The sequence below is a fragment of the Neovison vison genome, chromosome 4 (genome assembly GCF_020171115.1).
Source record: "Neovison vison isolate M4711 chromosome 4, ASM_NN_V1, whole genome shotgun sequence".
In the NCBI taxonomy this organism is placed as follows: domain Eukaryota; kingdom Metazoa; phylum Chordata; class Mammalia; order Carnivora; family Mustelidae; genus Neogale; species Neogale vison.
In genome coordinates this window covers 51811809-51824716 of record NC_058094.1, presented here as the reverse complement: position 1 = coordinate 51824716, position 12908 = coordinate 51811809, and positions in this window count along the sequence as shown.

The window sequence follows — 12908 nt, the reverse complement described above, 5'->3', positions numbered from 1 at the left end:
GTGGTACGTTTGTTGTATCACAGGATAAAACTATGTTGACCTTTGTAGGAAGCTGGCAAACTGCCTTCCAAAGTGGCTATACCATTTTCATTCCCTTGCAATGAAGAATGTCTCTTGTTCCACACCCTCGCTAGCATTTTGTGTTGTTAGTGCTCTGTGTTTTAGTCATCCTAAGAGGTGTATAGAGGTGTCTTGTTATATTATTTGTATAGGACATGTGTATGAGAAGCGTGTCATATGTGAGCAAAGATAGTTGTTGTTTTTTAAGATTTTATTTATTTATTTGACAGAGATCACAAGTAGGCAGAGAGAGAGGGGGAAGCAGGTTCCTTTCTGAGCAGAGAGCCCCACACGAGGGTCGATCTCAGGACCTTTTGAGATCATGACCCAAGCTGAAGGCAGAGGCTTAACCCACCGAGCCACCAAGCACCCCACAAAGATAGTTTTTAATCATTCTTCCCAATCTGTATTTTTTGCCTCTTTGTTGTCTTATTGCATAAGAATAGTGGGAGGAATGTCCTTGCCTTGCTCACTATTTTAGAGGAAATTTATCTAGTTCAGCATGATGTTAGTTGTAGATTTTCTGGCAGATGTCCTTTATTAAATTGAAGAAATTCTTCTCTTTTCTAGTTTGTGATAGTTCCTTTTTTTAATCACAAATGAGTGTTAAATTTATCAGTACTTTCTCTATGTCTATTTACATGCTCATATAATTTTTCTTTTTCAGTTTATTGTTGTGTTTGTGGTATATTTAAGTCCCTCTATATACATGGTAATGATTAAAGTGCAAAAAAGAGAAGCAGATAAAGATGACACTATGATATCTGTCTCTGATTAAGAAATTGTATCCATGAAAACTGTATTACATGCTTGGGAGGAGATAGACATACACATACTATATGTGTATATAAATACACTGGTGTTATAACTTCATTAAATTTATATTTCTGTTTATTAAACAAATATGTTTGATGCATACTTTCAATATTTCTAACAAATGACAGTTAAAATGCTTTCTCATGAAACCAAATTTTTACTCCTAGAACTAGGTTTAAGTAATATATTCACATGAATATTTGTTTCAAACAAGTGAATTTGACAATTAAGTTAATCAATAAACTTATTTGAAAATAGGGTATAGGAAGTCAGTATGTTAAACAAAAAGGTAGTACATGGAAACATAAAATGTGACCATTACTTTTGAGAACCTTGCATTCTGTTTAGATAAATATGTAAATGATTCTTTTACTGTTTAAATAATAAAGTAATTTAATATCAGTAAAATATGAAATAGAAGAAATGAAAAGTCTCAGGGCAAAAACTGTCCAATAAATCCTACAACCAATAATTTGTCTAATTTATTTGGGCTTTCAAGGGAGGAAAGGATCAATAATATTGAAATACATATCACTTATACCAATTAGCTTCATAATAACAGATTTGGTTATTTCATTCCCTGGTGCCTAATATTTACTGCCAAATAAATCACATACTCTGTAACATGCACTGGAGGTTATTCATAATGTTATTTTTTTTTAAAGATTTTTATTTATTTATTTGATAGACAGAGAGAGATCACAAGTAGGCAGAGAGGCAGGCAGAGAGAGAGGGAAGGAGGCTCCCTGCTAAGCAGAGAGCCCGATGCGGGACTCGATCCCAGGACCCTGAGATCATGACCTGAGCTGAAGGCAGAGGCTTAAACCACTGAGCCACCCAGGCGCCCTCATAATGTTATTTTAAGACTACCTTTTAATCATCATCTCCTAATTATATTCCATTTTCTACCTCTTCTACAGACTACACAAACAACTAGACTACTGATTTTCAACCTGAAAATGTTGTATAGCTTCATACACCAGTAGCTACTGTGAGCTTGATAAAAGCCAAAGATGCCAACAATGACCTTAAATTTGTGTGAGAATAAAGTTAACTTCCACTCCTGTACACAAAAATGGGATAAAATAAACTGAAAAATAGAGTTGAAAATGGGGAGAGAAAGCTTATGAAAACATCACTAAGCACTAGGATTTAATAGTGCCTATATCTATTATTGTATCCCTTTATATTTCCAATTTTCTGGAGAAAAATTAAAAAGGGAGAGATTTTTAAAATTTAATTCAATGAATTTGGTCACTTGGGTCTATAAAACCCTGATAATTCAAAATTATACATTCTATTAAGTAATATTAGTCATTACTTAATACTTTTCAGGAATATATTTAACACTTGTTTCTCTAAATATCAATATAAAATGTCAAAATACTCAGCTTATAATTCCCCATATACCATTAGGAGACAGTTGCACTTTTGTGCAAAGTGATAAACCTATCTTCTTCTTTGGCACCCAAAACTACGTCCAAAAAAGAGTGTTTATTGACTTCTTTAAATTTTGAAGTGTGTTCTTAGAGCTACAAAATCAACAGATGTTATACAAAAATACAACTATACATATAAGTTAACAGACATTTCTTGAGACCCAAATGTGTCATGGGTCTATAAAAATGATTTTGATATAATTTTTCAATCATGGAATTTATGGTTTATTATGGGTTATTACACATTTTCTCAAATAGGTAAAACATGATGTGGAATACAATCACCATCATCATCACCACAAGAAATACAGTCAAACCACCCCCAAATTTTAGAAAATAGTGAAAACTAACAAAATATTTTGAACACATTTAAAAGGAGATGATACTGATTATATCTCCTTTCACTGCACGGAATATTTAAATATTTTACTATATTTAAGCATATTACCTTTTGCTGCATACTATTCACTCAGTGTACATTGGCTAACTTAGAAATAAATGCTCTGCATAATTACTTTGTTATTATTAACTTTTTGATCAACTAGAACTACAGCATAGGCAGATGGAGATTTAAAAAAAAAAAAAAAGACCAGGAAACAAGTACACAATAAGAAAATGTTTCTCCAAGTATGTATGGTTCACTGACACAGCATCACTAACATCTGGTATATTTTTAAAATCCAGATTCCAGGGACTCCTCTGAGTCCAGTGGAATGGCATTTACACTTTTCTGGTTAAAAGAAAGTAACGAGTGAAACCAAATTTTTTTCTACTTGCTATTTTGATAATTGGAAAGAAATTATAATGCTTTTTTTTTTTTTTAAGGTTTTCTTTATTTGAGGAGAGAGAGAGTGCATACAGGCAAATGGGTAGGTCATGGAGCCAGATGTGGTGCTGGATCCCAGGACTCTGAGATCATGACCTGAGCCAAGATCAAGATTCTGATGCTTAACTGAGTGAGCCAACCTGATGCTCCAGGAATGCTTTTTACTCATACTTTCTTCAACCAAATCACATCTCTGTGTTTTTATTTAGGGAGTAATACATAATCTGCTAAAAGTCATCACATCTTAAACAAAATCTCTGTTTAATAGGAAAGAAAGGACACTTCCTTCCTCCACTCAATCCTCCCATTATCCCTACCCTGGTCTGAAGTGAGTGTTGCAAGTGGTTGTCAGTATGATCATTCCTATTCTTTATGTTTTCTACTTGGATTTCCAATGTTGGAGCAACTGTGGAGTTGTCTTGAGAAGAACAAAACCCATTATCTTGGACAATAGTTATGCTTTGAGAGCTTTTCCAGTCTTATCCAATCTCTTTACTAGTTGGGAAGAATTTTTCAAATGTTCTGATCGATTATATACATTTTTAAAATTTTCTAAATTCCTAGTGTTTATAGAATTTCAATTTTTAAAAAGAAAAAAATCTCCTCATATCTTCATATCTTAGTGAACTCTGGGGAGATGAAGAAAGCAAACAAATAGTCCACCTTTTAAAATGAAACCTAGGGGTGCCTGGGTGGCTCCGTCAGTTAAGCATCTACCTTAGGCTCAGTTCATGATCTCAGGGTCCTGGGATGGAACTTTCATCAGGCTTCCTGCTCAACAGGGAATCTTCTCCTTCTCCTTCTCCTCCACCCCCCGCTTGTGCTCTCTCTGTCTCTGAAATGGATAAATAAAATCTTTTTAAAAATAAAATAAATGAGGGGCGCCTGGGTGGCTCAGTGGGTTAAATAAAGCCTCTGCCTTTGGCTCAGATCATGATCCCAGAGTCCTGGGATCGAGCCCCGCATCGGGCTCTCTCCTCAGCAGGGAGCCTGCTTCCTCCTCTCTCTCTGCCTACTTGTGATCTCTGTCTGCCCAATAAATAAATAAAATCTTTAAAAAATAAAATAAAATAAATGAGAATTCTATTATTTTATGTTTTCTTCTCACCTCCTCTGAATTACTATTGCCCAAATATGTTTGGAGAAGGTATTCTAAACACCTGGGACACTGCAAGATATTAGAACATTAATCTTTGCAAATTATTATTATATCTCTTCATACAATCTTAAGTCAATTTTTAAGCTATTTATCGTGTAGTTTTTATATCTGCTCTTTCTGTGATCTATTAGCTAGGAGAGTATTTTAGCTAGCAGGATCAAGGTGCTCATCATCCCAAATTTATACAGCTCTTCTAGATAAATCCTGAAAATGATGAAAGTGAATATAGTATTTTGTGTGAGGAGAGAATTAAAGCGCAAAACCCAAAACTTTCAGCGCTATAATCCGTCTTCCCATCCATGGCTAAATGTAGCCCTCTGATAAAAAGTGAGAACATGGAAAGACAAAGCCCCTTCTGTTCCTGTCCCTTCATTTCTGACTTGCAGCTATTACACAAGCTCCTGGTGCTTGGAGCTAATGCAGCCAACTCAAAAACCAGGAGCAGAGACGTTCTCAACACACTCACATGGCAGAGTGGGGACAGATGGCAAGACTGTGGGTCCTTATTTACATCACTGAGCCCCTTGAACCAAATCTGAAACACCTGTTGCAGACCTTTTATTTATTGAGATAATAAATGATGCTTGTCTCTTGCAGCCCAAACCACCTTAACTAATACAATGCCCATTACAATCTAACTTCAGTATCCTTCCATCCCACTTTTACACTGCATTCTAACCATGCCTTCCTCGTCACCCCAAATATCTTTTACCATGGCCGAATTCTACTCACTTTTCAAGGCCTAGTTCTAATGTCAATTATTTTTTGAAGCCTCCCCGTGAGGGAGTTAAAAAGTCTCTCTTCCCTGCTCTCATACATCTTTATGAATATTACAGCCCTTATTAAAATAAATTGCAAATATTCCATTATAGATTAGAAAGAGCATAATGCCTACATCTCTGAGTTAATTATTTTATTTTCTAGCATTGAGATCAGAGCTTAGAATAAAATAAATATTTAATAAATGAATGTTGACTAAATGGAATTTAAATAGATAAAATTTCAATTAAAGTAATTTAAAAGTTTGAGTTCCCTTGGAATTCATACTTTAATAAAAATGGAAAAATACCTATCAAAATAGTCTGTTAATGACACTTTTAACAACTCAAATTGTCTGTACAAATTTGAATCCCTGACTCAAGCAACTTGCTCAGGAGAAGGCTAGGATGAACATTATAATTAGAGAGCACTTATCAAATATAGGAGATATTATCCCTGCTGTGGGATTACACAGTGTAAACATTGTCTAACTAGAACTGGCACAAATATCACTGAGTTCCAATAAGTAAGAGTAACAGTGACTAGTGTTATATCTAATTTTTCCTTTTAGATTAATGTTGAAAAATCTAAATGCAAAGGCTTTGAGGCTAAGTAGCTGCCAAGATAAAGTGTATGTGAGAGAAAAGAGTGTGACTTGGCACAGTATCCCAGGGAGACTGGAAATTACATCTTGATTCAGACTAGCAGATGTTTTCTTCACACTCTGAGACAAAGTGTGTAAGTCTTTTTAACGCTCTTAGAAACAGCCCTTGTTTGACAACTAGGAAAGGTTGTCCTCTGCTAACCAAGATCCCAGAAGCCTTTTGGTAAGGTGGTAGAGGCTATTTGGTCTTAAAGGAAAATTTATCCGAGCTACATTTACATTTATCTTTGAACTCTCTTTGAATAAAGTATGTACAAAGCAAATTAATAGTGTAAACAAAAACTAGAGGAGAAATATTTTCCCACTTAAGAAAATAAAATATATTAAGGATATTCAGATAAAAACAATTGGCTAGGGGCACCTCGGTGGCTCAGTGGGTTAAGCCGCTGCCTTCGGCTCAGGTCATGATCTCACGGTCCTGGGATCGAGTCCCGCATCGGGCTCTCTGCTCCGCGGGGAGCCTGCTTCCCTCTCTCTCTCTGCCTGCCTCTCTGCCTACTTGTGATCTTTCTCTGTCAAATAAATAAATAAAATCTAAAAAAAAATTGGCTAGTTATTTGTGAACTGTTATAGAAGACAAGTGGAATGTCAATGCATTAACAAATCATTAGCATTTAGATAAAATGATATGCCATACTATATATTTGTATATGCATGTTAGACATACAGTGACTTTAAAACTTTTATAAAATAGTCTTTTCATTAATTTATAGCAGCCCTCCCCCTAATTAGTTTAAAATAATTGTGTCTTACTATGACAAGTTGCACGAAAGATAAGCTCATTATTCATTGTATTCTTTCAAAAGAGGAACCATGGTTGCCAATTAAGACAGAAGAAAATGTAAAGAAGCTAAATATGCATATTGTACTAATGAGCACCTGGCTTACATGGTAGTTACATTTTAATTATGGGAAGCTTTTACATTTAAAGGTAGATCGCAACTATTATTCTATTTATATATGTTGTAAAATTTTCCCCTAAAGTTTTGCAAATGAAAATGCAACACCAGATAGATATAAATTATGCAAATTATATTTTTATGATTATTATCTTTTTAGGAAATGTCCACTCAATAGGAAATTCTTGTCTATTTCTTATCCATCTTATATTTCCATACAAAATTTGAGGGGAGGCAGAGTACAGGTAAGAATACATTCATTTACAATTAAGTACAGTTCAGAAGTTTTAAAGACAAGTTTTGAAGATTGTCAAGTATTTCTGTTAATAATGAGGCGCCATTAAAAATATGACTTTTTCCTTAACTGAAAATTCTTTTCAAGTAATTATTAGAAATATAAAAGAAAGTTTCTATTTTCTCACAAAACCCCACTGACATTGGTTAGTTTATACAATTGCAATCACGCTAAATTAAGACTCAAATAATGTGAAATATTAAAGAAGATAAAAGTTATTTGAAAGAAGCATGTGGGAACTGGTATTATTCGTTGCTAATTAAGATGACTGACACACGTAACAATAAGGAAGAAATTAAGAAGCAAAAGAAAAAAAAAGAAGCAAAGGAGACTAATTTAAAACATTTTAAGAAATCTGTAAGTTCCCTAATGCATTTAGAAATACAGCTTGTCTTACTAACATAAAAAGCCTGTCAGCTATTATAGACAAGAGCAGAAGACTTTCCGGTGAGTTAGTAAGAAGTTGTTTTAACTAAAAGATGTAAAGAAGTTAAGAGATTGTTTTAGAAAGATCCAATTGTAGTGTGGAAAAGTATTTGAATATAGAGGCTTCACTATGACTGTATATTGAAAATCATGCTTATGATTAGTGATGATAGATACTTGAATGGAACAAACAAGGAAAGTGATCTGAAATACAAAATGAGTAAATTAGGGGATGGAATGGCAGGTCACTAAGGGAGGCCTATTAAGGCTTAGACAAGTGTAAATACAAGAGGAAACAAATGAGAGGTGCCTGGATGGCTCAGTCAGTTAAGCAGTCTGCTTCTCCCTCTTCCCCTGCTTGTGTGCTTGCACGTTCTCTCTCTCTCTCTCTCAAATAAATAAATAAAATCTTAAAAAAAAAATAGAGGCAGCAAATGTTGGCTTTGCTCTTACCTACCTCATAATCACTATCACAGATTTCTGTTTACCTTTTATTCAGTATTTCTTGATTTCTTCAGATTGTATTTTCATTTCTTGCTGTATCTTTAAGAAAATGTTCCTTTTCATCAAAGCCCTAATTGTTGGTTGCTCTTAAGTCTGTTATAGATGTAATACTTGAGGAAAATAAACATACAGGAAATATGGTTGTCTTTTAAAATACAATTAAATTGAAGGGCGAAGAAAGAAGATGAGATTGAGATGGATTAGAAAATGCATTTCTTCTGAGAACTTCACTTTGCATAAGCACAGAGAATGGTTTCTTACTATTAATTTTCATTTAATAAAGCTAATATATTTGTAATGCCATAAAATACATGATTTTTCTTTTCCAGAGAAAATGTAGAATGTTACAATTAGAAAAAAATGTTAGCGTCCTATAGCTCCACATGAATGTTTTCTACAGTTTTGGCGAGCACTCTCATTTCTCTAGGAAGACTTCCTGAGTGAGTGCTTTTTCTTACAATTAGGCTGGCTGTGAAATTCAGAATCCTAGTGAGATTCAGTTTCATTCTTTCTCCAAGACTAGAAGAGACAATTTGATCCATCGTTTTAATGAGTGTGGCTTTAATTAAAGCTTAAATAACATCATTTGCTCTAGTTGTTGTTTTTTCTCTTCAGGGATTCTACTCATTTTCAAGATTGTATTTTGGGTGCTGACACAAGTCTTTGGTTAACAAGAATGGTTTCATTGTTTGGAAGAGGAAATTTTAAGCATCATTTTTACCAATTCTGTTTTCACTAAATTTATTTGTGCTGTGTGTATGTGTATGAGAGGGAGAGAGAGACATAAATTTCTAATGTAGATTTATAGTGATTTTTCATTCTTTATTTTGCTTTAATTACTTTTTCTTAATGGATGGGTTGAAGATTAATTTTCATGTTTTCTTGCCTAAAGCTAATGCTTTATCTCAAACTAATAATTCACTCTTTTACCAAGCTTGACATGACTTTGTAGATCATTTTGGCATTTGGGACACAATTCACCTCAGTTAGTAGGGGGCTGAAATATATTCCAGGAACTGGAATAGACAAGAAAATGCTCCAGAAATTATAAAGTTAGTTAACTCTCCACACTTCATTTTTCTGGCTTTTATAAGGATATTCCATTTTCAGGTGACTTATAACTTCAGAAATCAGAGGAAAACTCAATTATTTAAGGTGTAGCATATTGAAACTCCTCTCCACAGACCAACAAAATTGTCTACAGAAAGTGAGATGCTTGGTGTTCCAGAATAATTTTAATTCAAGAGTTCATGTTGTCAAGATTTCTATCATCAATTTGAGTGGATAACTAATGATATAATGATAGGATATCAATAATAATACTCTCCTAAAAGATCTACTGAACCAACCACTAACAACTTCACAAGGAAGGGAAAATTGTGGCTAATTGGCTATGTACACTCAATATCTGTTAGTTAAGTAAAGAGAAAGAAGGAATAAATGAAGGAAAGAAGAGAGGAAAGAGAGAGGAGAGCAACACTCTTCTTTAAAAACCTTCAGAGCGGGGTGCCTGTATGGCTCATTCGGTTAAGTATGTGACTCTTGGTTTCAGGTCAGATCCTGACCTCATGGGTGGTGAGATCAAGCCCCCGATCAGGCTCCCTGGCTCAGCAGGGAGTCTGTCTGAAGATTCCCTCCCTCTGTCCCTCTGCATCTCTCTCTTTCTTTAAAAGATTTCCCATTGCACTTAATGAGACACACTTTTCTTACCTGAGTCTTCAAGGCAGTTTATGATCCAGCTATGGCTGACCCTCCAAACTCATCTCCCTCTGCTCCACCACTTACTTATGCTTAGGATACTACTCTTATTTCAGGCCTTGTAGGCCTCTAAGGAATGTACTACCTGCAATAACTTTACATGATTTACTTCTTTCCCTTGGAATTTTTTTCTCACATGTCTCAGCCTCTCTACACATCTGCCCAAATAACTTCATTTTCAGGGCCTCATCATAGGCATCATATTCTCCAATTCCATCTCTATCCCAAAAATATTCTTGGTAATATTTTTATTTCTGATAATAATGTGTATCACAGTCTAGTAGCTTATGTATTTGCTTGCTTGGAGTCTGCCTTCCTCCTTTCACTGTAAACTCCAGAGGATTAAGCCCTGTCTGTTTCATTCACCAGAGTACACCCAGTACTTCACACATAGTTTCAAACATGATGAGTATTTCAGTATTTGTTGGATGAATATATTATTACATTTAAAACCAATAATGGAATTTAAATGAATTAAAATTTTTAAGCATAGGAGTAATTTATTAAAGGGTGGGACACCTGGGTGGCTCAGTTGGTTAAGTGACTGCCCTCAGCTCAGGTCATGATCCCAGTCCTGGGATCTAGTTCCACTTCAGACTCCCAGCAGGGAGCCTTCCCCTCCCTCTGCCTGCCTCTCCCCCTGCCTGTGGTGTCTCTCTCTCTCTCTCTTTGACAAATAAATAAATAAATATGATCTTTTTTTTTTCTTAAAGAATAGTTTATTAAGGGGTGAATATAGAAGAATCACTGAGGTTGGATAATGACGAAATTTCTAATAATTCTTTTATGAATGGACATGGAATAAGGGTAGACAGTGAAGTTGAATATACAGTAAGGTTAAGAGAGATGGATAATCTAAGATAAGGTTTTTTTTTAACTATTTATTTATTTATTTGAGAGAGAGAGGGTAGAGGGAGGAACAGAGGGTGAGGGAAAGAAGGAATCTCAAGCAGACCTTCCCTCCCTCCCCACCTACTGAGCAGAGAACCTGAGGCAGGATTCTAGGACACTGAGATCATGACCTGAGCCTAAATTAGGAGTCAAATACTCAACCAATTGAGCCACCTAGGTGCCCCTTTTATTTTCTTTTTTAAGATTTATTTATTTATTTGAGGGGGGAGGGGCAAAAGGAGAGGGAAAGAGGGAATCTAGGCTCAGTGTTAAGGTTTAAATTGAGATATGGCTCAAAAGTTGTGTGGAAAATAACAAAAAAGAAAAAACCTATTAAAAACAAATACAGCCAAGATAAATACTTGTGTTAGAAAGAAAATAAGAGATGAACAACTGGCTGGAGAACTAAAACAACAAATTGGCCCTCTGGTCATAAACATAATTTGAATCATATAACCTTGGAGTTTTACAGAGAATTTGCTGGAATTGTTATTTTGCTCTCAAAGTTATGAAATACAAAAGCATCCTAACCATGTTGATGAACTTATACAAAAAAAAGGAATAGAAAATATAGTTTTAATATGGGTGGTAAAGACTGAAGGAAAAACAGTGATAAATACAGAATAAAAACCATGGAAAGTTTTACTACAATTTATAATCTTAAAAAAAAAAAAAAAGGCAAGAAAAAGAAAGACTAGGAGTTCCTGGATGGCTCAGTTGGTTAAATGACTGCCTTCGCTCAGGTCATGATCCTGGAGTCCCAGGATCGAGTCCCGCATTGGGCTCCCAGCTCCATGGGGAGTCCACTTCTCCCTCTGACCTTCTCCCTTCTCATGCTCTTTCACTCTCTCTCTCTCTCAAAATAATAAATAAAATCTTAAAAAAAAATAAAGAAAGGCTAGAAGAGTGGTTGATGGGATTATGAGCCACTGCAATATTCTTTTAGCTTTTACTTTTAAATATTTATAGTGGACATTATCAATTCTTTATGCTTTCAAAATATAATTATCAAGAACTTACTCCTTGGTTTTCTTTTCATTGTAATATGTCATTTTCTAAGTAATAATTAAAGTAAAATATTATTTAAAATATTCAAGTAACACAAATTCAAAGTAAAAATCTTTCCCTCAACTTTATCCCCATCCTGAATGTTTTATTATTTCTATTTTCCATTTACTTAAATGTTAGAAATAGTTGTAATACATAACATTTTCTTATATATTACATTATTTATATCCTCAGCTTCTTGGAGATTATAGAGTGAAGCCATTGTAAACATTCAACATCATGAATTGTTTAAAATATTTTGCGCGTGGCAACTCTTCTTGACCTTTTATAGCTTTTAAAGTGCAAAAGTATCAGATACAATACTAACTCTCTTTCATAGGTAGACACTTTCTAGGTAGTTGGGTAGATTAATATCCCTGCATGCTGTACATGTTAAAAATGATCTTGAAAGCTATTATTTTCTAAAGGTACAATAAATCAAGATAAATATAATGATTATAGATCTATTATAGGTGCCTAGTAAAGTGTCTTGAGCATAATGGATTTTTAGTAAGTATTCGTTTACATTAAATGATAAGTGTTCTTGTTTTCTATAACTCAAAGTCTTTGCCCTCTATGTGTTTGCTAACCCATATATATGTTTCAGGCCGATGTGGGCTGCTGACAGATACTAGAGAGTAAATAGTGGAAATGATTTTTCTTTCAACATCTGAGCAAAGGCATAGTTCTGAGGAATATGAGTTGAGCTAGGATCACCAAGGCAAAAATCAAAAGACAGAACAGAACTCATACTGAATGAGTATAGAACCAAGAAATAAGGTTGCCATTTAAGAAGAATTCAAGACTATTCTCCAGTAAAAATTATGCAAAATTGGTGTAGAAACATATATTAGAGTTTAGGGAAGTATTTTACAATTTTACAGATGAACAGATTAAAGATAGCACAGTACTTAAGACTAGAGGTGACAGCAAGGGAGTGGTTTGGGCTGTGAGAATTCAATGCAGAAATCCTAGAAGGAGTTTAGGGGTGTCATATTTTAGGTAAACAAATCGACTTATAATGGATTAGAAATTTGGAGCAGCATTATAAATGTGACTGTGTAGAAACAAAGGCCCATATCCAAGATTACAAACTCAAGGTAAGTGCAACAGAGGTCTTTATGAGGAAACAACCTCCTGCCACACCCTGTATACATATAAATGAAATCATTCATTCATCAGCATTTTTCTTTTTCTGTATGACTTGTTTCATTTAACATAATACTCTCTTTGTTCATTCATGTTGTTGCAAATGGCAAGATTTCATTCCTTTTTATGGCTGAGTAATATTCCATTGTGTGAGTGTGTGTGTGTATACATATACATATTGTGTGTGTATATATGTTCATCACATATGTATATGTA